A 19,197-nucleotide genomic window follows, 5' to 3' on the forward strand; every position below is an offset into this window, starting at 1 on the left:
CAGAATTGATTCTCTAAGACTGTATCATGATTTTTGATGAAACCACTTCAAAAAGAGGTAAATATTTACAAAATAACCATGTTAGACAAGAAAAAAATAGTGTAGATTTGGACCATGGAAATTTAAGAGGACAAGGAGGAGATGCAAGGGATTGGTCTGAGACACATTTTGCTTTGTGTATTGGTTATTACATTTAGTCTTCCTCAAACTTTATAATATAGAAATATAATATTCTTCATTTCATATTTGAGGAACCTGAGATCTGAGGTAAGTAGCATTATGTAATTTGCAAAGCAGATGATAAAATCTTGCCAGAGTTTCAGGTAGCTGATCTGATACTAATAAGATAAGACTAAGTGGCATCTCTCTCTCTCTTTCTCTCTCTCTCTCTCTCTCTCTCTCTCTCTCTCTCTCTCTCTCTGCCTCCTTTCTCCAACATATCCACATTCCCGTCAACATTATCCTTCACCTACTATTTTAGATCTGGGTGGAACACAACAGACACTTTAATATAAACTCCAGAATCATGAGAGAGACTGTCAAAAATGTAGACTTTTTAATGAAAATCTAAAATATCATATCAAGGTAATCTGAGAATTTATGAAAGCCATACATTCATAAACCTTCTGAACTCTAGTGTTTTTTTTAATTATTATTATTTCATTTGGAGAAATGTTCTGGAAAGTTGTCATCAATTTTTTTCTAAGAGTACTATGGTGTTGTTGAAAGAGTATTTGTGATTAACAGCTTGTCCTTATTTTCTTGCATGATTTACCTGATTCTAATGACAAAAATCATTCTCATTTTATCTGTGAGGCCACCTCAGTCTTTATTAAACAAGAAAAACTGTTTATTTTTATTTCCATTTATGTATATGTGTATGCTCCTCTGTGAGGGCCATTTGTGTGTGTGGGTGCCTACAGAATGTGAAAGAGGACATTTGGATAACCTCTAGCTGGAGTTTCAGGTGGTTGTGAGCTGCCTGATATGGGTGGTGGACACCAAACTCTGGTCTTTGGGAAGTTAACCCCAAGTACTCTTAACCTTTGAGACATTTCTTCCGCCCCAAGCATGCAAAATTTTAGTAAAGAGCATGAGGCATTTTTGTTGACTTTGTTTGAGCAAATTTTAAAATTTGTTTGCCAACTTTTAAAATTGAAAGGAGGAGGAAGAGGAGAGGGAGGAGGAGGAGGGGGAGGAGGAAGAGGAGGAGGAGGAGGAGGAGGAGGAGGAAGAAGAAGAAGAAGAAGAAGAAGAAGAAGAAGAAGAAGAAGAAGAAGAAGAAGAAGAAGGTATTTTGGGTACTCTTTACTAGTAAAGACCTTGGGAACTGAAACAGTGGTACAAAATGTATCATAATTATTTTCCCCCTGCCTAAATCTATTGAGATCACTGGGAGGACCTTGCAATCTCCTGGCTTCTATCACTTCCTCAGGCTCTTCCTTCAGGCAGTTCTTCCCACACAGTCTGCTGCAGGTTTTATTGACGTCATTTCATTTAATTTTCCCAACAAGCCCAACAAGAAAGAGGGGTGTGATTATAGAGATAAGGAAACTGAGACTTAAGAGGGATTTAAAGTTTGTCCAAAGGTACACACCTAAGTATCAGAGAGAGAATTTCAAACCACAGCTATTCACTCCAGAGTCCAAAAGGGTACTCTTCACATGTTGCAAATTGCCAACAGCCTGAGGGATGTTTATCTCAGAAAACAAATACTGCGGCCCATCCTTTCCAGAAGGAAATAGCTTTGAATTCAAGATCATTGCTTAACACCAACAAGAGCAGTTCATGTCTTGTAGAGTGAACAACGAGCTATTTTACAATGGCTATAAAAACAACTTAAAGTCAGGCACAGATTCACTTCGCTGGCATATATTTGCCTTGTTTCCTGTTGTAGGTCAATCACAACCTGCGGTCCTTGCTCTGAAAGCAATTTTGCTTGCTCTCATTAGAATCTTGCATATATCCTCTGCAATCTGCTGTAACAATAAAAGAAGAGCCTGTGAATTTGAGAGAGATAGGGTCACAGAAGGATTTGGAGGGAGGGGAAGAAATTACATAAATGCAGTACTCATAGATGGAATTCTGAAAACTTTAAATTAAAAATGTTTGTGTCATCTCAAGAAAATAAAACATTCAGCTAGAAGACTAGAAAGAAATTCCACAGCAAATAAATCCTCTTTTTAAAATGTCATATTAGATATGATACTGCCAAATTCTGTTAATTAACATTAAGGTTAAAACTATCATTTTCTCATTGAATATTGTAGGCAGGTCTTGTCATAGAAATAATTATAAGTTCAATGGTAGATAAACAATCAGTAATTGGAGAAGAAACTTTGCCAGAACACATATAAAATGTCAGGTGAACACTAAAAATGTCTTTTTATCATTAGCGTTTCAGTGACAGTCACCAGCATAATAAGTGTCATCTTGAATATAAATTTTTAAATTTAAATACGTAGTACCTCTCCTTAATTATAAGTAGAGGGAAGATAGTTCATAGAATTATAATATATTATTGATTAATAGGAATCATATGGATAGGGTGTGTGTGTGTGTGTGTGTGTGTGTGTGTGTGTGTGTGTGTGTGTCATGGTGTGTTTCAATTCTCCACCTCGCATTTTTATTTTTACTCTCCATGATATCCTGCCCCTGTTGTTATACAATCTCCAAGAATTAATTCATAAAGAAATAGACACTATTAACATCTAACATAAAAATATGCTCAACTAACTGCTACTATATAAACTTTTTCATAAAAGTATGGGTGTGTAGTTAGAAGTTATTTGAAAGCCTTTTCATTTGTATCACGACTTACACTGTATTTTGTATGAAGAAAATAGTGATCTTGATAAAGAGGTATTTCCTGTGTGTTTTCCAACGCAGAAGAAATTTTGAAGGTTTACAAAATATCACAAAACATATGCTAAAATAGAATTGGTACAAAATAAATATTGGTAGGTGTTTCTCAATATTTAATACTGCATGTATCAAACAGTAAAGTTTATTTTTCCTCCTAGATTAATTCAGTCTAACCTCAATACTGAGAAATTCTATTCTCAATAGTTTTTTTATTTTCTACTGTTCCAGGAGCTTCAATGTGATTTTTCTTCACATTTTGTATTAGATATCTCTAACAGGTTAGATTCATCCCATCTAATGATAAAGTAGTGAAATCCCATTCCAATCCAACTCTACTATTAATTTACTTCACAGAATTTGTAACACAAATACATTAAAATATAAAAAAACATAACAGGAAGTATTAAGAGTAGAAATATGAAAAAAATGCAAGTCTTTTATGAAAGTCTTAACATTATAAAGCCAAGTCAACAAGAAGCACCGATGAGACATACAGTGACTCACAAGTGTTGTCTAAATTCTATGTCAATGTTTCCACTCAATTATAAGAAAACAGGAGGGCATAATAGGGAAGCTGGCTCTCATTTTACCTTCATTAACTAAGAGTTGACTAAGATTTTAAACATGAGATAAAAGTGTAGACTACGGACAGTAAGAACTAGTCTCAAAAAAAGGTCATAGGAAAAAGAAAGTACAACCAAAAACACAGGCTAACAGAATGGATAAGGAAACAAGACCCATCATTCTGCTGCATACAAGAAACACACCTCAGCAGCAAAGATAGTCATTACCTCAAACTAAAGGGCTGGGAAAGGTATTCCAAGCAAATGGACCCAAGAAGCAAACTGGAGTAGCCATTCTAGTATCCAATAAAATAGACTTTCAAGCAAAACTAATCAAAAGAGATAAGAATGGACACTTCATACTCATCAAAGGAGATTATACACTAAGAGTAAGTCTCAATCCTGAACATTTATGCCCCAAACGCAGAGCACCCACATTCATCAAAGAAACATTACTCAAGCTTTCATCACACATTGAAACTCACACATTAATAGTGGGAGATTTCAACACTCCACTCTCACCAATAGATAGATCATCAAGACAGAACCTAAACAGAGAAATAATGATTCTAATACACATTATGAATCAAATGGACCTAGCAGATATCTATAGAACATTTTACCCAAACACAAAAGAATGTACTTTCTTCTCATCACCTCATGGAACTTTCTCTAAAATTGACCATGTTCTCGGCCACAAAGCAACCTCAGCAAATACAAGATCAAAATACCCCCTTGCATCTTATCAGATGACCATGGATTAAAGCTAGAACTCATGGACAACAGAAAGCCTACAAACTCATGGAAACTGAACAGCTCTCTACTCAACAACCTCTGGGTCAGGGGCAAAATAAAAAAAAAAAAAAAGAAATTAAAGATTTTATAGAATTCAAGGAAAATGAAGGCACAACTTACCAAAACTTGTGGGACACATTGAAAGTAGTACTAAGAGGAAAGTTCATAGCACTAAGTGCCTTCTTAAAGAAATTGGAGAGATCCCATACTAGCAACTTAGCAGCATACCTAAAAGCTCTTGAACAAAAGGAAGAAGACACACTGAAGAGGAGTAGATGGCTGAAAAATCATCAAACTCAGGGCTGAAATCAATAAATTAGAAACAAAGAGAACAAATCAAAGATACAACAAGACCAAAACCTGGTTCTTTGAGAAAATCAACAAATTAGACAAACCCTTAGCCAAACTATCTAAAAAGCAGAGGGAGAACTCAAGTCAACAAAATCAGGAATGAGTAGAGAGACAAAATGAACATAATGAGAAAATCCAATGAATCATTAGGTCCGACTTCAAAAGCTTATATGCCACAAAACTTGAAAATAAGAATGAAATGAACAAATGTCCTGATAAATTCCAGTTACCAAAATTGAATCCAAATCAGGTAAACAAATTAAATAGTCCTATATCTCCTAAGGAAATAGAAGCAGCCATCAAAAGTCTCTCTCCACCCCAAAGAGAAAGCACAGGGCCAGATAGATGTGGCACAGAATTCAATCAGAACTTCAGAGAAGAGCTAATACTAATTCTTTTCAAACTATTCCACAAAATAGAAACAAAAGGAATATTACAGAACTCATTCTATGAGGCCACAGTCAGCTTGATCCGTAAACCACACAAAGACTCAACAAAGAAAGAGAATTTCAGACCAATTTCCGTTATGAACATTGATGCAAAAATATTCAATAAAATACTTGCAAACCAAATCCTAAAGCATATCAAAAATACCACACACTATGACAAGGTATGCCTCATCACAAACATACAGGGTTGATGCAATATATGGAAATCCATCAATGTAACCCATCAGATAAGCAAACAGAAAGAAAAAAAAAACACACGATCATCTCCTTAGATGAAGAAAAATCATTTGACAAAAGTATAACACACATTCATGTTAAAAATTTTGGAGAGGTGGCTGGAGAGATGGCTAAGAGTAGTTAAGAGCACTGATTGCTCTTTCAGAGGTCATGAGTTCAATTCCCAGCAAGCACGTGGTGGCTCACAACCATCTATACTGTGATCTGATGCCTTCTTCCAGCCTACAAATGTACATGCAGGCAGAACACTGTGTACATAATAAATAAAGAAATAAATCTTTTTTTTAAAAAGGGTGTGCTGTTCTGAATGAATATCACGTGAATTGAAACATTAAAAAAAAGTTTTGGAGAGATCAGGGATACAAGACATGTACCTAATCATATTAAAGGTAACATACAGGAAGCCTATAGCCAACATCAAAATAAATGGAGAGAAACTTAAATAATTCCACTGAAATCAGGGACTCAACAAGGTTATTTACTCTCTTCCATATAGTGCTTGAAGTCCTAGCTAGATCAATAAGACTACTAAAGGAGATCAATGGGATACAGATTGAAAAGGAAGATGTCAAAGTATCTCTATTCACACATGATATGATAGTATACATAAATGACCCCAAGAATTCTACTGAGGAACTTCTACAGCTGATAAACACCTTCAGCAAAGAGGGTAGATACAAAATCAATTCAAAAATATTTTGTAGCCTTCCATTGTACAAAAGACAAATGTGCTGAGGAAGAAATTAGACAAACAACACCCTCCACAATAGCCATAAAAATATAAAGTAGCTTGGTGTAACTCTAACCAAGTAAAGGAAGGACCTATATGAAAAAAAAACTTCAACTCTCTGAATAAAGAAATTGAAGAAGATATCAGAAGATGGAAAGATCTTCCATGCTCATGGAATGGAAGGATTAACATACCAAAGATGGCCATTTAACAAAAGCAATCTACAGATTTAATAAAATTCCCATCAAAATGCGAACACAATCTTTTACAGATGTTTAAACAACAGTTCTGAACTTCATTTGGAAAAACAAAAAACCTTAAATAACTAAGAAAATTCTATACAATAAAAGATCTTCTGGGGGTTTCTCCATCCCTGATCTCAAGCTGTACTATAGAGCAACAGTAAACACCAACCAACAAATGAACAAAAACAAAAACAAACAAACAAACAAACAAACAAACAAATCTGGCATGGTACTGCCATAGAAACAGACAGGTGGAGCAATGGAATTGAATCAAAAACCTGGAAATAAATCCACATACCTACAGCTACTTGATTTTTGACAAAGAAGCCAAAACCATACAATGGAAAAAAGACAACATTTTCAATAAATTATGCTGGTATAACTGGATATCTACTTGTAAAAAATGCAAATACACTCTTATTACCCTGCACAAAACTAAAGTTCAAGTGGATTAAAGAGCTCAACAAAATCAGACACACTAAATCTGTTAGAAGAAAAAATGTGAAAGATCCTTGAGCTTATTGGTACAGGAGACAACTTCCTGAACAGAACACGAATAGGTCAGGCTCTAAAATCAGCAATTAATAAATGGGACTTCATGAAACTGAAAAGCTTCTGTAAAGGAAAGGGCACTGTCAACAGAACAAAATGACAGCCTAAAGATTGGGAAAAGACCTTCACCAACCCTACACTTGACTAAAGGATAATATCTAAAATATATAAAGAACTCAAGAAATTGAATACATCCAAACCAATTAAAACAATTTAAAAATGGGGTAAAGAAATAAACAGAATTCTCAACAGAGGAATACTGAATGGCTGATATACATTTAAAGAAGTGCTCAACATCCCTAGTCATAAAGGAAATGAAAATCAAAATGACTCTAAGATTCCATTTTACACCCATCAGAATAGCTAAAATCAAAAACTTAAGTGACAGCACATGCTGGTGAGGATGTGGAGGAAGGGGAGCATCCCTCTATTGCTGGTGGAAGTGCAAACCTGTACAACCACTGTGGAAATCAATCTGGAGCTTTCTCAGAAAATTAGGAATAGTTGTACGTCAAGACCTAGCCATACCACTCTTGGGCATATACCCGAAGTATGCTCCACCATATGATAAGGACATTTACTAAACTATGTTTATAGTTTATTCATAATATCCGTAATCTGGAAAACAACCTAGATGTCCCTCAACAGAAATATAGATAAAGGAACTGTGGTATATTTACACAATGGAATACTACTCAGGTATTAAAAACAAAGAAATCTTGAAATCTGCAGGCAAATGGATGGAACTAGACATGATCATCCTGAGTGAGGTAACCCAGACCCAGAATGAAACATATGGTATGTACTCACTTATAAGCAGAATGTAAATATCATAATTTAAAAAATTTTTTTATTAATTTGTTCTTGTTACATCTCAATGGTTATCCCATCCCTTGTATCCTCCCATTCTTCCCTCCCTCCCATTTTCCCCTTACTCCTCTCCCCTATGACTGTTCCTGAGGGGGATTACCTCCCCCTGTATACGCTCATAGGGTATCAAGTCTCTTCTTGGTAACCTGCTGTCCTTCCTCTGAGTGCCACCAGGTCTCCCTCTCCAGGGGACATGGTCAAATGTGAGGCACCAGAGTGCTTGAGAAAGTCATATTTCACTCTCCATTCAAGCGACACCACATACTGGTGAGGATGTGGGGAGAGAGGAGTACTCCTTCATTGCTGGTGGGAATGCAAACTAGTACAGCCACTTTGGAAATCTATCTGGTGCTATCTCAGAAAGATGGGAATAGGGCTTCCTCAAGACCCAGCTATTCCACTCCTTGGAATATACCCAGAAGATGCTCCAGCACACAACAAGAAAATTTGCTCAACCATGTTCATAGCAGCCTTATTCATAATAGCCAGATCATGGAAATAGCCTAAGTGTCCCTCAGTAGAAGAATGGATAAAGAAACTATGGTACATATACACTATGGAATACTACTCAGCTATTAAAAACAAGGAATTCCCGAAATTTGTGGACAAATGGATTGAGCTAGAAATGATCATAATGAGTGAGTTAAGCCAGAAGCAGAAAGGCTCAAATATCGTACTTTTTATGTGCCTTGTTCCCTTCAAGTTTATGTATTACTTGAAGACATAGATCTGATAGTCTTTGTACAGCTATAATTTAGCATGATTCTCAAAATACAACATAGTGTTTAATTGAATGAAATGTGATGTAACATCTTATACAGTGGATAAAATAGAGTAATTAGTGAGAAAAAATAATTTGGCTGCCTAAGGAAGACTATAATAAAGAAGACAGGCTGCAGAAGGATATCATGTCATAGTCAGCACCTCAGCAAGCTGTAAGCTCGGTGGTATGGAGAGCAAATAACCTGATGGTTTTCCAGCATTTTTCTGCTGCCTGTTGTCTTTTACTCACCTGAACTCTACTGACTCAGCTCCCATAAGACTCCAGGATGTGCACAAGGTTGTCATGAAGTAGACTTTGTACACTTAAAACACAGTGAGGGCTGGAACTAGTCCTACTGTCTCCTGTGACTACCCTGAAAGACATTCCTTCTTTCTGAGTCCCTAAAGCTAAGTTAAGCTTTTGTGGCAAAACTGGAGACCTGTTCTTATATTGTCTTGGAAAGCTAGGACATTTTTCCAGACTCCCTGCTTTCTGCCAGGTTATTCCTCAGAAAATCTTGGTGCTCAGAGCTTCTCACATCCTTCCTAGCATAGGACTCTATCTCCATACCATGCCAGTGACAGCTACCTCAAAACATTCAAGCCAAACCCTTGCTTTATTCTAGATCAGGCTACAGTTCTTTGTTAATCTCGAACTAATAAGCTGGAAAATTTATTACCCTACCTTTCTGCTTATTTGTCATTAAAATTTTCATGTTCCAACCTTAAAAGCCATCTCCTATGAGACATATGCATAATTAATAAAGTTCAATAAGTAATATGAACAGTTCTAGAGTCAAGAATCAAGATAAGCACTTGAAATACTGTTGGCTTCCTTAACATATATAGGGTCAGAGAGGGGCAGTTTGGGAGGAAATGAAGAGGAAGATGATAGACACCTGAGATGGTAAAGGAACAGTGAATCAGTCCAGACAAAGAAAGGTCCATTTGAGAGATAAAATGATGATGCAGAGAACTAGTCAATACATACTTACAACAACTACACTAGTAACATCACTAAGGGAAAGTTTGTAAATTGGATATTGGAAAATCTTATAAATGATTAGGGAAATTTTTGGAGATGCTGGAGTGAAGAAAGCTAAGAAAAGGGTTTACAAGGAAAGTATAAACTATTCAAATGTCTTAAATAAATTAGGTCTGAAAAACCATTTGACAAATCCAACACCCATCCCATTCACATTTAAAGTTTTGGAGAGATCGGTAATACAAGGCACATAATAAAGGCTATATACAGCAAGCCAATAGCCAGCATCAAGTAAAATGGAGAGATACTCAAGGAAATTCCTCTAAAATCAGGGACCAGACCAGGCACACTTTCGCCATATCTCTCGAATATAGTTCTTGAAGTTCCAGCTAGAGCATTATGACAACAAAAGGACATCATGGGGATCCAAATGGGAAAGGAGTAAGTCAAGTTATCCCTATTTGCTGGTTATACGATAGTGTACATAAATGACCCCCAAAATTCCACCAGAGAACTCCTATAGCTGGTGAACACCTTCAGCAAATTGGCTGGATACAAAATTAACTGAAAAAAGTCAGTAGCTTTCCTATATACAAATGACAAACATGCAGAGGAAGAAATTAGGAAAACTACTTCCTTCATGATAGCCACATGCAACATAAAATATCTAGAAGTAACTCTAACCAAGCAAGTGAACGACTTGTTTGAAAAAAGCCTTAAATCTCTGAAGAAAGAGATTGAAGATGATATCAGAAGATGGAAGAATCTCCCTTGTTTGTGGGTTGGGAGAATTAACATGGTAAAAATGGGATCTTACCAAAAGCAATTTACCGATACAGTGCAATCCCTACCAAAATACCTACACAATATTTTAAAGACATTGAAAGATCAATTCTCAATTTTATATGGAAAAACAAAAAACCCAGAATAGCTAAAACAATTTGTACAATAAAAGATCCTTCGGAGGAATCTCCATACCTGATCTCAAACTATACTATAAAGCAACTGTAATTAAAACAGCATGGTACTGGCACAGCAATAGACTGGTTGATCAGTGGAATTGAATTGAAGACCCATATATGAATCCACACACATGCGATCACTTGATTTTGACAAAGAAGCTAAACCTATTCAATGTAAAGAGGATAGCATCTTCAACAAATGATGTTGGTCTAACTGGATGTCTACATGTAAAAAAATGCAATTGGACCTATATTTGTTACCATGAACAAAACTCAAATCCAAGTAGATCGAAGACCTCAACATAAAACCAGAGACACTAAATCATGTAGAAGAAAAAGTGGAGAAGAGCCTGGAACACAATGGCATAGGAGACAACTTCCTGAACAGAACACCAACAGCCCAGGCCTTAAAGTCAACAATTAATAAATGGGACTTCATGAGGCTGAGAAGCTTCTGTAAGGCAGGAGACACTGTCAAAAGAACAAAGTGATAGCCTACAGACTGGGAAAAGATCTTCACCAACCCTACATCTGACAGAGGTCTAATATCCAAAATATATAAAGAACTCAAGAAATTAAACACCGCCAAACCAAATAACCCAATTGAGAAATGGGGTTCAGAACTAAACAGAATTCTCAACAGAGCAATATCGAATGGATGAGAAACAATTAAAGAAATGCTCAACCTCCTTAGTCATCATGGAAATGCAAATCAAAACAACTCTGAGATTCCATCTTACACCCATCAGAATGGCTAAGATCAAAAACTCAAGTGATATCACATGCTGGCAAGGATGTGAAGAAAGGAGAACACTCCTTCATTGCTGGTGGAAATGCAAACTTTACAACCATTTTGGAAATCTATCTGGTGCTATCTCAGAAAACTGGGAATAGGGCTTCCCCAAGACCCAGCTATCCTTGGAATATACACGGAAAATGCTCCTCCACAGAAGAAGGACATATGCTCAACCATGTTCATAGAAGTCTTATTCATAATAACAAGAACCTGGAAACAGCCTAAATGTCCCTCAGTTGATTAATAGATAAAGAAACTATTGTACATTTACACCATGGAATACTACTCAGCTATTAAAAACAAGGAAATACTGAAATTTGTGGACAAATGGATGGAGCTAGAAATGGTCATACTGAATGTGTTAACACAGAAGCCGAAAGACTCACATGGTATATACTCACTTATGATTAGGCCTAGCCCAAAACACATGTCCCATGAAAGTCTTCACTTACCAGGAGATTGGGATAGATGTGAGGACATCCCACTGGGACCCCAGGTAAGAGAAATATAGGAGATGGGAAAATAGAAGGATCCAGAGGGTCCTAGAAACCTACAAGAAGAATATTGTGATGGGTGGATCAGGGGTCTGGGGTGGTCTGCTCAAACTATTGCACTAACAAAGGACAATACAAGTAGTAAACATCAAACCCCTACTCTGATCTACCCAATGGACAGGACATTCTCAACAGTTATGTGGAGAGTGACTCTAACATGAACTCTGGTGCCCCATATTTGACTACCTCCTCTGGGTGGGGAGACCTGGTGGCACTCAAAGAAAGAAAAAGCTGGCTACCAAGATGAGACTTGATAGCCTATGATCATATAGGGGGGAAAGGAGGTCTCTATTGGTCCTAGACCTAGGGGAAGGGAATAGGGTAAAAGGGGGAGGGAAGGAGGAATGGGAGGATATAAGTGATGGGGTAACAATTGAATTATAATTAATAAATAAAAAACAAAAATAAATAAATAAATAAAGTATGTCTGACAGGGATTTTTGGTGATTTTGAGACAGATGGTAGAGCTCCTCTTTGTAGGTCTATTTTCCAAACAAATTAGTGGAATCTATATTGAAAGAGACATTATAGTGAGAGGCAATAAGATGAAATTAGGAGCTTGCCCAAGTTTTAAGAATTTTGATATTAAAGAACGAAGAAAGGACATATAATTTGAAGAGTGACTGGATTGAGGTGGCCTTTTTGTTCAGCATAGGAATTATTTAAATAGACAGAAGTTACCAATGCTTCAATGATAACTCAACTACCCTATGTTGCTACTGTGCAGTGCAGTATATTTTAAAAGACATTTTGTCCAAATTCACTGGGTAAGTTTTCTTGAAGGAAAAGGAGTGGAGGTATTATAGAAGCCTAGCCTTCCCACCTTCCTGGATTTCCTTTCTCTCTGTGTAAACAGTTTCTGGTGTTATGCTTTATGCAATTTACACTGACATTATCCTTGCTCTTATGGAAAATATGACAAGACTTCAGAGAAACAAGTTTTTCTTCACAACTGGAGTTTGGAAACTGATGTATAGAGTAACTCCCTAGACTCCAGATGAAGTTGCTCTATTTTCCTATGAGCTCCCCCACAATATCCTATCTATGCTATTGCCAAAATTGCCAGTCAGAAAGCATTGATCTAGGAAGCATAATAATACTGTTCTTCTGTGCACAGGGTAATCTCCATTCCATCTAATGTTCTGTTGCTGTGGGGCTGTATATCAATAGCCATCAATACGGTGTGAAGGATGGGAGGGAAACACTACAACAGAGCAGTAGCAGAAAGTGGTGGTGAAATGAGACTGTTAAGTTTACATTTTTAGCTCTAACACTTTCTAGTTGGGTGGCTATGAAAAGCTACTTATTTCTCCACATCTTAAACTCTTAGGGGTTGGGTGCATTTAAAAAATGACAATAGTTAAAATTATTATCTTGTCAAGATGAAAAGTATGACTAAATCTTAAGAGATTATTTTTTTTAAATCATGGCATCTTTAATTAAATTTAAATTAATCAATATAAGAGACTTTCACTTGTATTAAGAAAATTACAAGAATTTCATTGTTAAAGGCTAGTGAATTTTAATGCTCCAAAAGATTTAAATTTATTAAATTTTGCATTGTTTATTAATAAATTGAAATTTCTTAAACCTTAAAAATAAGATCTATATATCAAAATGCCACAATGAAACCAATTACTTCATGTACTAACATAAATAGAAGTTAAGAGATAAAGGAAATAAAACCCATTTACTAAATAAATAAATGACCTCATAATGCCTATTAATCACTGCCCAAATAGCTATTATATAGTAAGTATGTGATCAAAATGATACCTATTTATTTCAGCAGAAGAATAAATTCATGTAAAAGGCAAGCAATGCACAAACATTTTTATTCTTCCCTATCTTTTTATTTTTTTAATTTTATTTTATTAATTTAGTCTTGTTACATCTCAATGGTTATCCCATCCCTTGTATCCCTTGTATCCTCCCATTCCTCCCTCCTTCCCATTTTCCCCTTACTCCCCTCCCCTATGACTGTGACTACACTTTGAGTGCCATGTAATTAAAAAATTTTTTTCTGTAGCAGAGAATAACTTTCTTTTGCAGAGAGAAAGTTTTCTTTTTGCATTGCCATGAACCATGAAACAGAAATTGCACTCCTAGTTGCTATCAGAACCCCAAGTGATTAAAATATTAACTCAAATGCTACTATTAACGTAATTTGAGTTTCTGATACGTGACCTTCCTGCCAAAAAACTTCATATATTCAAATTTTTATCTGTCCATGTGTCTTAAATCTCCCAACTATGACTTGCTCCATCTAATTGATCTATACACCTTCCAGTCACTGATATGAAATAAGATCCTTCCTGGCAAAGATGCTCATGTACTTCATCCCAGACAAGTTGTTTCCTTACATGAGTGACTCGTTGACCATTTTGGACCTTGTGCCAAGTCAACCTCAGTCCTGGTTCTTCGGCTCTGTGGGTTCCTTTCTCTGAGAGGCTGGGCTGAGAACCTGGTCACAGAGTTTTCTTCAGCCTTCTGGAAGATAGCTAAAAACGGCTCTGTCCTGAGAACCAGTCACAAAGAAGGTCTTCTGGGCAGAGAGGGAGTGCAGGGCAGCCAGACTCACCTGGGGTTGAAACAATAGAAATCTAAGTTCCCTTCTAGAGGGGGAAGGGAACCTCTGGCTTGTGAAAGGCCAGACCGCACTTGATTGAAAGAAAAACAGTCAAGAGTCAAAGCACTAGATTTTAATTCACTAAGCTTAATGATTAAAAAAAAAAAAAGGCAGGGACAGAGAGATACTGGGGAGAAAAGAGGAGTGTGCTGCCAAACCTTCAAGTCTTTGGATTTTTTAAGCTAAGCATACTTGAATAGCAGGAGACTTCCAGGGGCCTGCCTCCAGGGTACTTTTGCTATGTTTTCTTAAACCAGCTTTTTAAAATTAATTTATTCAGATTACAACTCAATTGTATCCTCCAGTTCCTTACTCCCTCCCTCTTTCACCCTATTCCCCTCTCCTAGGTCTATGACCAAGAGGGACCTCCTGCCCCACTATAAAAAAGCCAGCTTTTGACACCTTTTGTGTGGGTTCGGGTGTGCAAATCTTTTTTTTTTTTTTTTTTTTTTTTTTTTTTTTTTTTGGTTTTTCGAGACAGGGTTTCTCTGTGTAGTCTTGGCTGTCCTAGACTCGCTTTGTAGACCAGGCTGGCCTCAAACTCACAGCGATCCACCTGTCTCTGCCTCCCGTGTGTGAGTGCTGGGATTAAAGGCATGCGCCACCACACTCGGCCCCACAAATCTTTTTAACACATTTGGGTCTGGTGGGTTGTTATCAGTAGGGGGGGGTCTGCTCACCTATGTGCAAGCATGAAGCAGACACCTGCAGACAAGGACCCACACTGCTCCTGCTCTGTTCTCACTGTACATGTGACCCCATGCCTACAGTCACAAACTGACTTTGGTGTGCTGCTTAGTATTCCAAATTTTCTTCTTGACCCAGCTCCTGGTAATCTCCCGATGCCTTGTCATTAACAGGAGAGCTGAGAATCCTAAACTTCCCTTCATTCTGAGATAGGTTGCATTAGACATGTTATTCTGGGAACCCATCCCAGAGTGGATGAACTCATCCCAGTTTCCATCCTGTACTAGTCACAACCTCCCCCGTCCCTAGCACAATGAACATTCATGGTCTGGGAGCCACCAACAGCTCGGTTTGGCAATCTTTCCAGTCATGACTTTGGCAAAATAACAACACCTAGCTGAGTGGCACAGTCTACACAGAAGTAGAGGACATTTGAAAATAATGTGAAAGAGTATGTGTGGCCTATGAACACAAACCGTTTGGATAATATTTCCATTGCATTGATTAATGATTAGACTGAATTGAACATAGATTATGGAATCTGTTTTTCTTATTTGTCCCAAAAAGCCAGCAGAATATACCTTGAAGTGTTATTGTGTATCCCACTAATATTCTAGAATAAAACTTAACAAATTACCCATACACTGGCTTTCCTAGGGAAAAGTTTTGCTTTTCACAGGTCTGGGATCCAAAAGTCTGAAGTCAAGGTATCCAGGGTATCGGTATTTTGGAAGGCCCTGAGGATGAAACTGTCCCACGACTCTCTTTGACGTCTTGTTGAGGATGACCACTCTGACCTTTCTCTGTTGGTGTATGGCATCTTCTTCATGCACGTCTGCATATCTCTTAGTCCCTTATTTTCTCATTTTAATTCAATCTTATTTGCTAAGACCTTTTTATCTAAATAACGTTCCATGCTAATGCTCCAAGTGAACATAAATTTTCGTATTAGTGATAATATTGGAGCGCCTTGCTTGTACAATTCCTCGGACATAAGTAGAACTTAATAACCAGCAATTACTGGTATTTATAGTTTACAAAATTGGCTAGTTATCATTAAGTAATGTTCAAGGGTGCAGAGTATATAATAAAGGCCCATAGCAATTTACTATGTCAACACATCATTTCCTTACATCATTTTCTTCCCAAAACTACATATTTCAAGGGCAGGGCTCAAGTCTATTAGATTCAGTCCTGAAAGCAATTAGTTTGCTCTACATTTTATAAACCACATCAGCCCCCCTGAAATATAAGCAGAGAATTAGTGGATCCTTATTGTGCTTGGAGTCAAATTTTCAGCCAAACTGTGCTTTGCACTAATAATAGATTGCCCAGTGTTTCATTAGAAAAGGGAGGATCCAAGGCTGCTTCAAATTAAGTTGTGGGTTTTCTGTTTGTTTTAATTATACATTCTGCTCTGCTAGGTCTTAGTGGAACCAATGACTGCTACTTCTCTCTGATCCTTTAAAAAAAAGCATGAGTGATAAAGATCAGAATTGCAATATTTCTTAACATAGGAATCTATAGAGAGAAAAACACCTTTCCCCTAGAGTTACCTGTGACTGCTAGGAAACAGGAAGGTAAAATCCTGGAGCTGGTGCTTCCTCCAGAAATGGCTCATTCTCTCTCTCCTTAAACTAACTGTCACTCTCCTTCCCAAATCATTTCCTAAATTGTTCTTCCATTCTTTCAAATAAGTCATTGATTTTTTTTAAAATTCAAACTTAAAAAAATTATTGATAGTTTATTCCAGCTCAAAGTCCTTTCACATGCAATCACATAAATGAACCTGGAGGATGAACCAAGCAGGGAAGGACAAATACTGCATCATCCCTCCTGGAGACAGTGAGATGGGAATTGCCATGAGCTGTGGTGAGGAGGTAGAGGTGGGTGGGGTTGTTCAATAAGCCGGACTTGATGTACAGCAATCTGGTTAATTTTGAGAGCAGTGTGCTTAATTCTGAGAACATTTACCGAGGACACAATAGAGTATGTAATAACTACAGCAACATTTTAAAGGTCTATATTCCTAGTCATCCACAGTGGCTTTCATATTACCTTATTTTGTTTTCATGACACCCTTAGGAGTAAATATTATCGCTGTTGCCATGTGTCAAACAATGGAATGGAAAGGAGAGTGGTTAAGTGTCTTTACACAGTCCTACAGCTGGTGAATTCTAAGCCCTGTTGGAAAGGTGGGCAGGCCAGAATACAGCAGTGACTGAAGGAAAGAAAGACAAAAATGCATGGCATTCTTTGCCTTGCAAAACAATGGAGCTGAAGAGATGGCTCAGCATATGAGAGCACTTGCTGCTCTTTCAGAGCATCAGAGTCTGTGGAGTTTGGTTCCCAACACCTATGCTGAATGACTCACACTTACCAGCACTCCAGCTCCGGGATATTTGACAGCCTGTGGACACTCATGTGCACAGACATGCACATACATAAAGATAAGAAATCATTTAAAATATTAAATGGAGACAAGTAGCTTATATTTCCAGAAAGTGCTCAAAGGACAGATAAAAGATGAGCCAACATAGATAAGAGCTCACTTTGAAAAATGAATGTAACAGGGAGAGAGATTAAGCCCTCTAATGTTTGCAGCCTTGTTTTGGATCTGCCAAGGTGGATATACTCAAGAATGGACAATTAAACATAATTTTTGTTGGTTCCTTGCTTAATAAAGAAGCACATTTTCCCTGTATTATCAGAAGGATTTGTGACATAAAGTAACAATAGGGATAAACATTCTTCCTATACTATCCTTCCTATTAATCTAGACAGACTATTAAAAAAAACACCGCATACATGCCAACTATGCTTTGTCATCCTACAAGCTGATTTTCCTTTTATTTCCTTAATTCATGAATTATTCTATGATGTGATGCCTATAGTTGACTTCGAAGGATAGTATGTGACAGTTTCATTGAACAACCTTGACTTTTCTAAACAATGTTTCAGAAAAAATATTTAGTACATTGCTCTAATGACAAACAACAAATATATTTCCCTAGACTCAAGCTTGAGAACTGTTGTATTCTTACAAGTGAGCAATTTTCTGTTATTGTGTGACACTTTTGGAAAACTGATCAACCATGATTGTGTTTGCATGGTCTGTGTGAGTTTGACAGTGCACCAAAAAACTGCCCCATCACCTGCAATGAGCACTTTGCTTATGAGTTATATTTATTTTCATATCTTTGTCACCTATCACCCTATGTATAGTAAAGGATTTTAAAAATCTTTTTACATTTACTAATCTTGTTCATTTAATATGATATATACGCTATAATATAATTTATTAATCACCTTAAATCTCTTTTAGAACAACATAGAAAATATTTAAATTAACTTGAATGTTAGGTTTTAGAAAGCTCAGTTGATTTAGAGCTAGTCACAGTTAAACGTTTTTTAAGATGGCCGTTACACTGTGAGTTTACACTGGTACTGTTCTGTTCCAATACACTTGTACGCTACTCAGAATATGGGCATCTATAAAGAAAAAGGTGAGGTTAAATTATAAATCACTGCAATTAATATGCTATTAAGATTCTAATTTTCAAGGCCATTTAGATGTTTTATAGAGAAAATAGGCTTAATATCTTCCCCAGAGGAATTAAGAATTATGAGTTTAGCACAGTATATCCCCATCTAGCAATTAGTGTCCCCAAAAGATCCATTCTTTCTATATTTTATCTTCCTAAGAACATGAAAGTCTCTTCAACATGATTGCCCAAATGGGAGCTGAACAAGGATGGTTGCAGGGGGCATGCCAGAATAGATGAGAAAAACCAGTGAGACTTACCCCATACAAAGAACCACGGATACCAAAGAGAACTGGGAGCAAAAGGGGGTGGTCTTCCTCACAGAAGAGAACATCGATTTCTTGTCCAGTGCCAAATAATAAGCCCTGAAAAAAATACTTAAAAGTATTTGTTACATAAAAGTACATATTACATAAAAGTATTATAGAGACTGAGAAGGTTACATTTAAGAATATATATTGTATATATATATATATATTAATTAGTGCTAAATGAAGCCATGAATTTGAAAGAGAGCAGAAGATGCATATGTGGGAGGATTTATAAGGGAGAAACTATAGGGAAAAGTGTTATAATTATATTATAATCTCAAAAATAAAAGGGAGGGAAAGAACATTAAA

At 36.8% G+C, this 19,197-nt stretch overlaps 1 long non-coding RNA gene across 2 annotated transcripts in view; it reads left to right on the plus strand.

Annotated features, from left to right (window-relative positions):
- The first annotated feature begins 18,450 nt into the window (after window positions 1-18,450).
- The window catches only part of LOC311597402, a 75,700-nt gene continuing 74,953 nt past the window's right edge, over window positions 18,451-19,197 (plus strand). For both annotated transcript variants that reach the window (XR_014779216.1, XR_014779217.1), the window contains exon 1: window positions 18,451-18,538. This is a non-coding gene — a long non-coding RNA (uncharacterized lncRNA). The remainder of the gene's footprint in view (window positions 18,539-19,197) is intronic.

Source organism: Acomys minous, assembly GCF_964271855.1.
Source record: "Acomys minous genome assembly, chromosome: 5".
NCBI classification, from domain to species: domain Eukaryota; kingdom Metazoa; phylum Chordata; class Mammalia; order Rodentia; family Muridae; genus Acomys; species Acomys minous.